General features: G+C 38.7%; 1 protein-coding gene across 1 annotated transcript in view; it reads left to right on the top strand.

The window, feature by feature from the left end:
- Nucleotides 1-9,274: 9,274 nt before the first annotated feature.
- Nucleotides 9,275-12,530, top strand: part of LOC118746241 (heparan-sulfate 6-O-sulfotransferase 1) — a gene marked incomplete in the record, with an annotated part of 422,361 nt that continues 419,105 nt past the window's right edge. The window contains 1 exon segment of the mRNA XM_036480072.1: nt 9,275-9,625.

The raw sequence follows: 12,530 nt of genomic DNA, 5'->3' as shown, positions 1-12,530 counted from the left end.
ATTACGATAAATTCTCACGGAAAAGATAATGTGCAAAAACCCCTACTTGGAGTATTCGAGAGAAGATTTACGGGCCTTTACGCGTGTGCGACGGCGAGTACCGCAGACGATAGAACGATGAGCTGTATGAGCTTTACCACGATATGGACATAGTGCAGCGAATTAAGATTCAGCGGCTCCGCTGGCTTGGTCATGTCGTTCGAATAGACACCGACGCTCCAGCTCTGAAAATATTTAACTCGGAATCCGCTGGTGGTAGCAGATGAAGCGGAAGGCCCCTACTGAGATGGAAACACCAGGTGGAGAAGGACTTGGCTTCACTTGGCATTTCCAATTGGCGCCATACACGACTGACGTGCTTTGTTGAACTCGGCCAAAATGTCTTAGGCGATTACAGCGCCAAATAAGAAGAAGAAGAGAAAGCCACACCGATAAAGCCAAATCAGTTCGTGGACGGTGGACTTCAGGCTTTCACATACGCTCGATAAGACCTTGTAACCTTTGCTTTGAAGGCTGATCCCGCGGTACTTGGCGTGAATAGCGGAGTCGCCCTTCTTGTGGATTGGCCAGACCATACTCCAATTCCAGTCGTTGGGCATGCGTTTATCTGACCATATTCTGCGCTACAGTTGATGCATGCACCTTATCAGCTCCTCGTCGCCGTACTTGAATAGTTAAGCTGGCAGGCACCGGCGACTTTATTGTTTTTCAGGTATTCGTACCTCGTCATAGGCAGGCGGTGGAAAATCGAATCCGTCATCATCTACTGAGGCTCGGGCTCGTATTCTTCACAACTTTCCGTGCTGCTATAATTCGGTAGGGTGGAAGAGTGTTCGCTTCGTAATTAAAGTACGTTCTGGACATCGATCACTAGGCCGCCATTGTTTTTCTTGCAGGAGTTCGCCCTGGTCTTGAAACCTGCATAAGTCGCCTAACTCTCTGGTAAAATTTTCGAACGTTTTTCCTGTCGGCCAGCATTTTAAAGTCTGCGCCACTCACGTATTTTCGCCTTTCTCTTCTTATTGCGGCAAATACGTCTTAATCCTCTTTTCAGTTCCCTATAACGGTCCCACATGGCTCGCATTGCGCCCGATCGCAATGTGGCGTTGTAGGCGGCATCTGTTTTCTTTGCAGCTTCTTAAAACTCCTCATCGTACCAGTAGTTCTTTCGGGCTCGGTGAAATCCGATAACTCTTCGGCGGCGGTTCTTAGTCAGCAAGAAATGTGGTTCCACTGCTTGCGTATGTCGGTTTGTTGGAGAGTGCCCTCTGAGAGCATGTCTGAGAATCGAGTAGCGAATGCAGTGGCCGTCTGTTGTGACTGCAGCTTTTCGACGTTAAGCTTTTCTTGTTTTTTTGGGAGCACATTTTTGCAGCAAAGAGGTTACAACATGATCGATTTAGTTTCAGGTTTTTCGATCCGGAAACGACCAGCTTCATAGAGATCTATTTATGCTTGAGCCTGGTACCGCATACTACCATATTTCGAGCCCCGGTGAGGTCGATCAGCCTCAGTCCGTTGTCGGACGTTTTATCGTGGAGGCTGATTTTCCGAAGGTGTTTCAAAATATCCCTTTCTTGGCATTGAAGTCGCCAAACACGATTTTGATGTCATGGCGGGGGCAGCTTCGTATGTGTGCCCCAAGCGCACCTACTGGTGAACAGACGCTGCAGACTTCAATAAACCCTTAAACCGAATATGTCGGCGTGGCCCTACCGAAGCTCCCTCTCTTTTTGCCGTTACCCAAGGCTCCACTTGGACTTGTTAACGGATCTTGCACATGGGTTGCCCAGAGTGTGCGAATGAAGACGCAAGAGTCGGAATTGAGTATAGCTGTTAAACTCCAGTTGCATACCCAGAGCAACGACTATACCCCATTCCACTCCGCTCGCGATCTTAACGGTGCAAATGGTATCCGCTGCTTTTCAAAAACGTCCCCCGTCCCTTGGACCGCAGAGATCAATATTCCATGCGAGCCCATGAAAACAAAAATCGATCAAGCGGTGAGTATATGTCCGTGCGTCTGTGCACACGATAACTCGAGTAAAAATTGAGATATCTTAACGAAACGGTAATCTGAAGAAATACGAAATCTTCGATAAATCAGTAAATACCGAAGCTAATTTATTCAAGACTAGCCAATGCCCGCTTACTTCGCGGCGTCTAATAAGAACTTTTGCGTTGGCCAATGCAAAAGAGCGTTTAAAAACAAAGATAGTCTGTAAAGTTCAAATTTTTGGTTTAAGTTGAAACCACTAAGACGCAGTATCTTCCTCACACATAGGCCAATAATAGTAACGCTAAGCCATATGGAATACCAATCACTTTCCATGTCATGAGCTTTACCGATGGGCTTATTTTCACCTGTGAGATCTCTGCCAAGGGGGGTGAAATAACACAAACGGCAATAGCGCAAATTTGTGTTATTTCCCAATTGAGTGTGAAATAACTCAAATTTGCTTTATTTCATTTCTCGTTGAGCAATAAGACCAACTTTTATACTTATAAATTTGAGTAATAAAGCAAGATAGTGCACACATAGTCACCCAGTTACATTTGACAAAAAGTAGTACATGAACAAGTTAAATGGACGCATTTGTAAGTATACAATTTTGAAAGTGCCCGGCCTCGCGGCGGTCCGCGTTCGCGCGCCGCGCTCCCACCGCGCCCCCTTCGACGTCGCGCTCGCGTCCCCCGCCCCTCCCATCTTTTCACAATTATGTACTGGTGGCATTATAACCGTTTAGAAAAAGGAAAAATGATAAAATAACACTAGTTCACTTCTGAAACTGCTTTTTAATGTCCAAGTAATGGGAATTATTGTGTATGGTGTTATTGCATGCATCCCACCCATAGTGGAATTTACCAGGTGCCACTGCTTTATTTGAAAATTTGCCTATAAAATGTGACTATAATGTCAGAAAATAAAGCGAGAAAGTCGGTTTATTACTTCATCTGTTTATTGCGACATGGTTCCATGCAAACATTTTAGGGTTTTTCAGCAATGTTTTTAACATATTAAAAAGCATGCAGAAAAAAATTCATACAAAAGCGCTATGTCCAATATGCGGAACAGTTTTTAAAGACGATGCTTTTCCTATATTTTGTTAAACTTTTCATAAGTAAAAATATTTTGTGAATATTACTTTCTTTATATGAATTATATCACATTTTTTGTTTAATTCAAGGCCTATCAAACAGGTTTAGAGCTTTTGAGCAAAAACAACATTTGCCTCATATATGTAATACTCCCATATTGGCAGTAAGAGCTAGTACCGGCCGAAAACACTACAGTACAGATATATCAATAAACACGTACGAAAGAAAAGGAACACATACGTTTATAAATAAACATGTACATGCATGTACACAACACATATACAAAAACGGCACTCAAGTCACAATGCCTTAACAAAAATGGTACTAGACTGTCTCGCTTTGATTTCGGAATGCTTACACATTGAGAAGTTAGCTTACTGCCAATATAGAAGTATTGCATATATGATTTGCCTATATTTTGTTGTTGCTTCTGGTATCGAAGGTGCCAAAAACTGTTCTACATCAAAGCGTGCCATGCGAAATACGAAAAAGGTAAAAAATTTAAATTGAAAAAATGAAAATTGTTGCAACTTTCTTTCTTAAGCTCGGAACACTTTGACGACAGCAAGCGACAAGCAGCATCTGTCAAATTTTAAATACACACGTTCTTACGGACACAATTATTTTGACGACAGCACGACATCTTGGCTGCAGGACTGCAATTGTCGACGTCGCCAAATTAAATCTATTTCTAATTTTGCCGGCGACAATGAGTAGATGTAGTGCTGCAAAATTAAATTGTCGCAAAATTCATCACATATTCTTGATTGTTCATGTTTTTCTTATTTACTTAAATAAAAATACACAATTTGTGAAATAAATATACCAAAATGTCAAACTTTAAAACCAGCTGTTTGCTATGTCGCTGAGGTCTTCAAAATGTTTAAGAAGCTGGCTTCAAGGCGACATTTGTCGACAAAATGATGTCGCTGTCGTTACGTCGTGAAGTTGCAGTCGTCAAAGTGTTCCGAGCTTTAGTAAATTGGTTCGCTTCTCGAAGCATTGATCCATCCTGTGCCAGGCCCAGTAATCAGCGGTTGTGCTGCTGAGTTGGGTGAGCTTTCCAAAAGCTGCTATTTAATCGCTGGTTTTGTATGGTAAATGTTTCACATGCAAATAGATTTTAACAATTTAGAATTTTTGTGAGAAGAAATGTAAAATATTTGACATTTTCGAGAACAAATAATTTGAAAAAAATCAAATCAGCTGCTATACTGATATTACCTGTTCAATGTGCCTTGGTTTAATTGTATTTTTGGAATACACAAAGTTCTTTATCCTTCTGTCAGTAAACTACAAATAGTATAAATAAGCAATGGGAAATAAGGCAAAATTTGTTTTATTTCCAACCTTTGTTGGAAATAAAGCAAAACTCAGATTTTGATATTATTTCCCATTTAAAAGTGAAATAAAGCAAATTTTGCGTTATTGCCGTTTGTCTTATTTATGAACTGATTTCTAGGAAGATGCAAGATCGCATGATCGTGCATGAGGGCGTCAGACAAACTTAACCCCATCCTTCATTTAGATATCTGAAAAAACCTTGGAGAAATTCACAGTTCTCAAGTTGATGTCCAACATCATTCTCCAACTCAACTCTAACCCACGTGCAAATACGTAAAAATTGATAGAGATACGAATTTTTTATTTATCAAGTGAAAAACTAAAGCTATATAAAGGGGAACACTACCAACGAAAAGTAAATAATCCTCAAATATTCTTGAAAGAAAATAATGCAGCGTTTTTGCTGCATTTAAAATGCAACATTTAGCACTTTCGAACATATGTTTTCGAAGAGCGTTCATGCTATCGCATTTAGCAAATGTACATTTACGCGAGTTCGAAATCGTATGCTTTTGACAAACAGCCGTGTTCCAGTCGCTTATTCAGATCCGTATCCATTACGATAAATTCTCACGGAAAAGATAATGTGCAAAAACCCCTACTGAAAAGGAAAAATAAATTCTAAACCGAAAATTCAATACAAAAACCTGAATTGTTTTAACCATAACCGAACATTTGTTTGTGTATATATTCATTTGTCGGTGCTGCCAATTATATTTTCCACACCTAATTAGGAAACAAAACAAACAGAGTTGATCACAAATTAATCCAGATTTCTATCAGCATCATATCGATGTTGAATTTGCGTAACTTTTCTTTATCCAAATAATGTAAAATAATAAATGAAATCTCGATCGGCGATCACTGAAACGCAGCTAGCGGTTGTATACTCGAAAAAGCAATGTTGCCACTTTTTCTCATTAAACCATGTTCGAATCGTGGAAATTTTGGAAGATCACAGGGATGCTTTTAGCATTTAGATTCTAAATGCAAAGATTGAGTTGCATTTAGTTGCATTTAGATGACGAATTTTGTATGGATAAATGTACATTTAGAGTAGCATTTAGAGCTAAATGCGCTAAATGTACATTTACGCGTAAGCAAAAACAGCCCATAAAACGCGAAGTGAATCAAGTGGAAAAATTACTGTCGGACTGTATACTGTGAAGTGAATTATTGTAATAAGATATTGATTAACTACATAATACAAAAGGAGTAATAAAATGAAAAATTAATATTATGTCGTTTCAATCAAAAAGGAATAAGATATTTTACTATTTCAATCTCAGTATTTCAATGATATGTTTGAGACCAATTGGAGAATTACGTTAGAGCTCAAGTTGAGAACTAGCATTTTCTCAACTTGAGACACAGTCCTTTTTCATACAAAGTAAAATGCCCTTTTTGATGGGAACTCTATGATCGTCCACTAGAGGTACTGTTGAGAAACAACATTGGAGATTTGAGAAATACTTTAGTTCTCACCTTATAGGCTGTTTTGCTTACGCGTTAAAGCACATTTAGCGCATTTAGCTCTAAATGCTACTCTAAATGTACATTTATCTATACAAAATTCGTCACCTAAATGCAACTCCATTTTTGCATTAAGAATCTAAACACTTAAAGCAACCCTGTGATCGTCCTAAATTTCCACGATGCGAACATTGTTAAATGAGGAAAAGTGGCAACATTGCTCTTTCGCGTATACAGTGGCTAGCTGCGTTTCAGTGATCGCCGATGCAGATTTCATTTATTATTTTACATTATTTGGATAAAGAAAAGTTACGCAAATTCAACGTCGATGTGATGCTGATAGAAATCTGGATGAATTTGTGATCAACCCTGTTTTTTTGTTTCCTAATCAAGTGAGGGAATTTTAATTGGCAACACCGACAAATGAATATATACACAAACAAATGTTCGGTTATGATTAAAACAATTCAAGCTTTGTATTGAATTTTTGGTTTAAAATTAATTTTTTTTCTTTTCAGTAGGATCAGATGGATCGTAATAGATACGGATCTGAATAAGCTACTGGAACACGGCTGTTTGTCAAAAGCATACGATTTTGAACTTGCTTATTCAGATACGTATCTATTACGAATGAAAAGGAAAAAATTAATTTTAAACCAAAAATTCAATACAAAAACTTGAATTGTTTTAACTATAACCGAACATTTGTTTGTGTATATATTCATTTGTCGGTGCTGTCATTTAAAATTTTCTCACTTAATTATGAAACAAAACAGACAGAGTTGATCATAAATTGATCCAGACTTCTATCAGCATCACATCGATGTTGAATTTGCATAACGATACGATTTCGAACTCGCGTAAATGTACATTTGCTAAATCCCAATAAACACCAAAAAATATTTCGCTAAACATTTTGGTTTGAGCTAAACATGAGGTTAATACAGCGTTTTTTCTGCATTTAAAATGCTACATTTAGCACTTTGGAACATATGTTTTCGAAGAGCGTTCATGCTATCGCATTTAAGCTGAAATTAGTCAAGAACGTAAACCTACCGGTACGTAAACCCGAGTCAGCTGACACGATCTGTCTTACCAAAGCGCCATGTAAATGAAAACTCAACACCGCAGAATTTTTCTGTAGTTGTAGCCCGTAGCGCAGAAACCTGCGGAATTTAGATTTTTCCGTGTCAGCTGATTTCTCCTTCTTTAGATGGTTGCCACTTCGTCAGTTTTGCAGATGGTAAAAAAGTTATAAGTTCTTATTCAAAATATGTTTAAAATATGTGAAATTTACTATTGAATAAGGTTTTTGTTGAAAACTAAGTAGTTTATATTTAGCTACAATCTATTATTGCACGAAAAATTGTGGTTGAAAGGGTAAGTTTATGAAAAGGTATTGAAGAGTGGCAACAGTGTAGTAAGCAACACTGAGGGCTCCAGTAATCGACAAAATTCTGCGTATGCAGACTGCGTTTAAGTATACGTTCTGCGTTCTCGACTAATTTCAGCTTTAGCAAATGTACATTTACGAGAGTTCGAAATCGTATGCTTTTGACAAACAGCCGTGTTCCAGTCGCTTATTCAGATCCGTATCTATTACGATCAATTCTCACGCAGAAGTTAATGTACAAAAAACCCTACTGAAAAGAAAAAAAATTAATTTTAAACAAAAAATTCAATACAAATCTTGAATTGTTTTAACATTAACCGAACATTTGTTTGTGTATATATTCATTTGTCGGTGCTGTCAATTAAAATGTCCTCACTTAATTAGGAAACAAAACAAACAGAGTTGATCACAAATTCATCCAGATTTCTATCGGCATTACATCGATGTTGAATTTGCGTAGCTTTTCTTTATCCAAATACTGTAAAATAATAAATGAAATCTCGATCGGCGATCACTGAAACGCAGCTAGCCACTGTATACGCGAAAAAGCAATGTTGCCACTTTTTCTCATTAAACCATGTTCGAATCGTGGAAATTTTGGAAGATCACAGAGCTGCTTTTAGCAATTTGATTCTTAATGCAAAAATGGAGTTGCATTTAGGTGAGTAATTTCTTATGAATAAATGTACATTTAGAGTGGCATTCAGAGCCCTGTATGCAGCTCTCAAGAAAACAGCCAAGAAAAAATTACCATTATTTCGTGTGTGTGTCCAAGGAATTTTGACATATTTGATACTTCACAGCCTGTTGCCTCTTTCTTTCCTCAAGAGATAATGGAACGGGCATATATTTCTGTTGCAACCCTGGGTTGCCTTGTGCTGTTTTTTCACAAAAAACTTTAGAAAACCGTACTAGAAAGCGTAGAAAATTCCTTAAGAACTGCTTACTGCCTTAAGGAAATTTTACTCAAGAAAATTTCTTATACCATGTTCTGACCGACGTCGATAACATGTTTTCGGTGTTAAAACTGGTTTTCGACTTAAAACTTGTGTTTTCGCCATATAAAATCTGTCAAACGAAAATCAGTTTTCGCTGAAAACTACTTGAAAACTCACGTTCCACTCATTCCAATCGGTGTCTTCACTAGTTTTTTTCGATTATTTGTCGAAGTGAAAGTCATATTTTATCATCTTTAATACGCCATTTCGGATTTATTGTTAATTGGCTGGCAAAAGTAAAATAAGAATGAAAGTAAGTGGTTGCTAATGAATAGAAAATGAGGGAAGAGCGTTTCAGTTTTGTTTTTATGTAGCAAAACTGTAATCAGAGGATGTAAGAAATGTCAATGAAAACACTAACAGCCGGTGTGAACAGCCTTCAGCCCACAATCCCAAAACACGTTTTCAAAGTGTTTTCGTTGTCGGTCAGAATATGGTATTAGACATTTCTTGTACGTCATTTTATATGGAGTTTTTGCTTTACTTGCGAGCTGCATACATGCCTTAAGCAAAAACAGCCCATTACTGCAAAGTTCTGAACACATAGAAAACGATGAGCTACGGACCACGGCTTCCAATTTGTCATCTTCATTATCTAAACGCTTTGTCGATGGCGACATGATTTCTTTGAAAGCGGCAGCGACATCATGAATTTTGGGTTTGACATAAAAGAAGAGGAAGAACCTTATCTGTCGCCAGTAAAATGGAAATAGATCTAATCTGGCCACAACCACAGCGGTCGCGTAGGCCGGTCGTCGTCAAAATAATTATCTACATAAGAGTACGTGTTAAAATAATTTGGTTTGTAGCTCGTCGTTTTCATTGTGTTCGGGCTAAAATTGTGCAAAGCAAATGCAGTTTAAAATAAATTCGCCTTCTGGCAACGCTAGGTGGCGCTGATTCACCAACAGGGCTGGTGAGTACCCTACTCGTTGGTTCTACGAACGAGCCCAAAGAAGAAACAAATTTGACAGTTGCTGGAAATATGGCGTGAAATAAACAACAGATGTGTTTCGGTAGCGGATAATTTGCGCGATGTGTAAAATCTAGCGAATATCTTACCAAAAAATTAAAGCGCTATTAGCTGAAATATTAAATAGTGATTATCAAAAAGTGTGTATCAAACGCAGAACAAATAGATTAGGTGGACGCGGATTGTGCCAAACTTAAAAGCAGTGCAAGTGAATGTTTACTAAATTTTTGATATAGTGGAAATCAGAAAGAAGCCGATAAAAAGCTTCAAAGGTGCATTGTGCAATAGGAGAAATGTAAATAAAACTTTGTGTATTTGGCGCAACGATTTTTGTGAACCGAAAAGGTAAAGGCAAATTGTTATGGAATAGTTCAGGGCAGCCCAAAGCAAAAAGCGCAAAAAAACTGAGAAAAGAATGCAAACGGTTTAATTAGACGATGTAAATTGGAAAATTGACAGCGGGGAAGCTGAGGTATTTTATGTTAAAATATGAACTACGCTTCCCCAAGTAGTAATTTGGGCGTAAAATGTGTTTGTGTGCGGTGGCCCATTCTATTCCTAACTTCTGTCTCAGGATATTAGCCTTGCTGGCTAATATACATACATATCGTCGCCTGGGTTAAAGATTGTCGTATCCCAGTAGAAATCTTAAACATGCAACATCGCTGCTGGTGGCATGAGCTTGCTGCTGTGTATACATTCCAGTATAAATGAACCTTAATTTCCATTTAACACGCGTGGTTTCTCAGAGCGTATGCGTACTCTAACCATACACTTGTACTACTGCTGTATGCATATGGCTGTATTAATCTTTCAAACAGACAAAAATGCATTAATGGAACAGTATTAAAGCATTCTTACAAGATATGTATCCCTATATGTAACTGCTACTTTTCTGATACATTTTAATTTACGGGGATATACAAACAAGTAGCACTTACATATGCAAATGCACATCTTGTAAAAGCCCGTTTGTGCTGAAAATAGTATCGCACAACACGTCCATTCACTAAAATTTGTGTACAAGACTGAAAATATTACAAAAATTCCACTTCAAATTTATCAAGAAATGTACTTAAAACAACGTCAACGTATATTCGCATGCAATTCGCTAGAATTTGAATTTATTCGTGGAAATTCATGACTACGCATGAATTGTTCACACTAATTTACTCATATAGCAAGCATCCTTCAAGAATGCATACAACCGATTTACGTCCATCTTTTACCGTGACGATATGTGCGGTGATCAAGCCAAATACGGCACAAAAACTCTTGCTTGTATTTTCTACAAAACCTAAAAATTTCAACCTCTTTGTGATTAAAGTGACATGACAATGACATGCAGACTACTAATCACTGTTTCTAATCATCGGTGCCCAGTTATTTATTTTTTAACTTCCTTTTATAAGCTCGGGATGTAACTATGTAATATTGATGCGCCTAAAAGATACAGCGATTTCTGTTCTCAAGTTACATGCAATGGCTATTATAATAGGGAGGTTTTAGTTTTTTAAACTATAATTATGGCTATTATAATAGGGAGGTTTTAGTTTTTTAAACTATAATTTTATTATTTTTATCTTAGTGCTTGTCAATAAGATGACGGCAGTCGCTGTGGTCGAGTGGTTAGAGGTGCGTACTACCATTCGGTAGATTTATGGTTTGACCCCTGGCCCGAGATTGGGGTGTTCCCAAACAATTATATAGGTACATCTTTTCCTATTGCTGTCACAAAAGGGTTCTCATTAAATCCACGTGCCCTTTAGAGGCGGCATAAAATTGTACTACCCTCCCCTTCTTTAGACAACATAAAGGCACATACTACAAAATCCGGAAAAAATTGGGTAAGCCATAGCAAATGTGTAGGCGCCAAATATTTATTTTTAAGGAAACTTTCCTATATGTGCGATGGTTAAAGGGATGTTGGGCGGAGGAGGAGAGGGCGTGGCAGGTCCCATGTCCGATTTTAGAGAGAGCATAAATCGCCATTTGCAAAATGCAACCCCGACTGCATAGGTCCTGTTCATACAATATGTTGATGGGTGCATTCATACAAAATATTGATGGTGCGTTCATACTTTCCGCCTAATATTCAATACTGCCCAGACAGTGACATTTATAGACTAACAATATTATAACAGGTCCCAGTATGGGTCCCTAGGGAACCCCTTATAAAAATTTACAAAAATCACATTTTGTTCTTGCGTTTTCGCTTGTTTGAAGTAGATGAAAGCACTGACGAGAGCCTTTGTGCGTACGTGGGGCAACATGCCCCATTCAGTAAATGTCTTAAAAAGTATTAGAGATTTGTTAAAGTGATATACATACATATAGTTGCGGGTAAAATAATAGCAACATTCAAAATGATGCTGTTGGTAACTTATGTTTATTATTTATTGTAAATAATTTCCATTTAAAATATGGATCGACCAATATCATAAACCGCATAAACAAAAGTTTCAAAGCTTGCAAAAAGTCCACAAAAACTAATCTAACCTAAAAAAATGTTCATCAAAATTTCGGCCTTTAATTAGATTTATCTACTAGCAACAATAAAGACCAAGTATCATTCCCACGACAGCCGGTTCTACGTACCGGAATGACTCGGGTTTTACCCGACCAAGGGCTGTTGTTTCGGCGTTCAAACCCCGTTTAGGTCGGCGAAGTATCTCAGAAGTTGTCCGTCCATAGGGCTACATTCACTACGTATTCTTCTACTCAGGGCTGGCATCGAGTCAAACCCAGGGCCAGACACCTACACCTGTTGTGTATGCCGGAGACGATTACACCACAACTCCACCTCAGTCAAGTGTAATGCCTGCGAGGGGTGGAGTCACCTCAGAGTCTGCTCGGGACTACGGTCACATCGACAGTGGACCACGTCGTACGTGGCCCCCTGTTGCTCAAACAGAGCAGCCTCCACGGCTAACCTCAGTCCGCCCGAGCACACACGACACGTCTCCCGGAGCGAGACACAACACTTGCACAACTTCGCTCCGGCTACTGCAGCAGGTTAAACTCCTACCTGAGTAGGTTGAATGAGGATGTGCCGAATGAGTGTCCGGCATGCGGAGAGACCCCACATGACTCGAAACATCTCTTCGCATGCCCGGAAAACCCGACAACCCTAACGGCCTTGTCCCTGTGGACAAACCCCACAGAAGCTGCACGCTTGTTGTTGTTGTTGTAGCGGCTACAACAACCCCGCCCAGATCGGTTGGTATCTCAGTCGTTGTCGTCAAGTTCC

Source organism: Rhagoletis pomonella, unplaced genomic scaffold, assembly GCF_013731165.1.
Source record: "Rhagoletis pomonella isolate Grant_MI unplaced genomic scaffold, Rhpom_1.0 Rhpom_scaffold_00001, whole genome shotgun sequence".
NCBI classification, from domain to species: domain Eukaryota; kingdom Metazoa; phylum Arthropoda; class Insecta; order Diptera; family Tephritidae; genus Rhagoletis; species Rhagoletis pomonella.
This window is presented reverse-complemented; position numbering and strand designations above follow the sequence as displayed.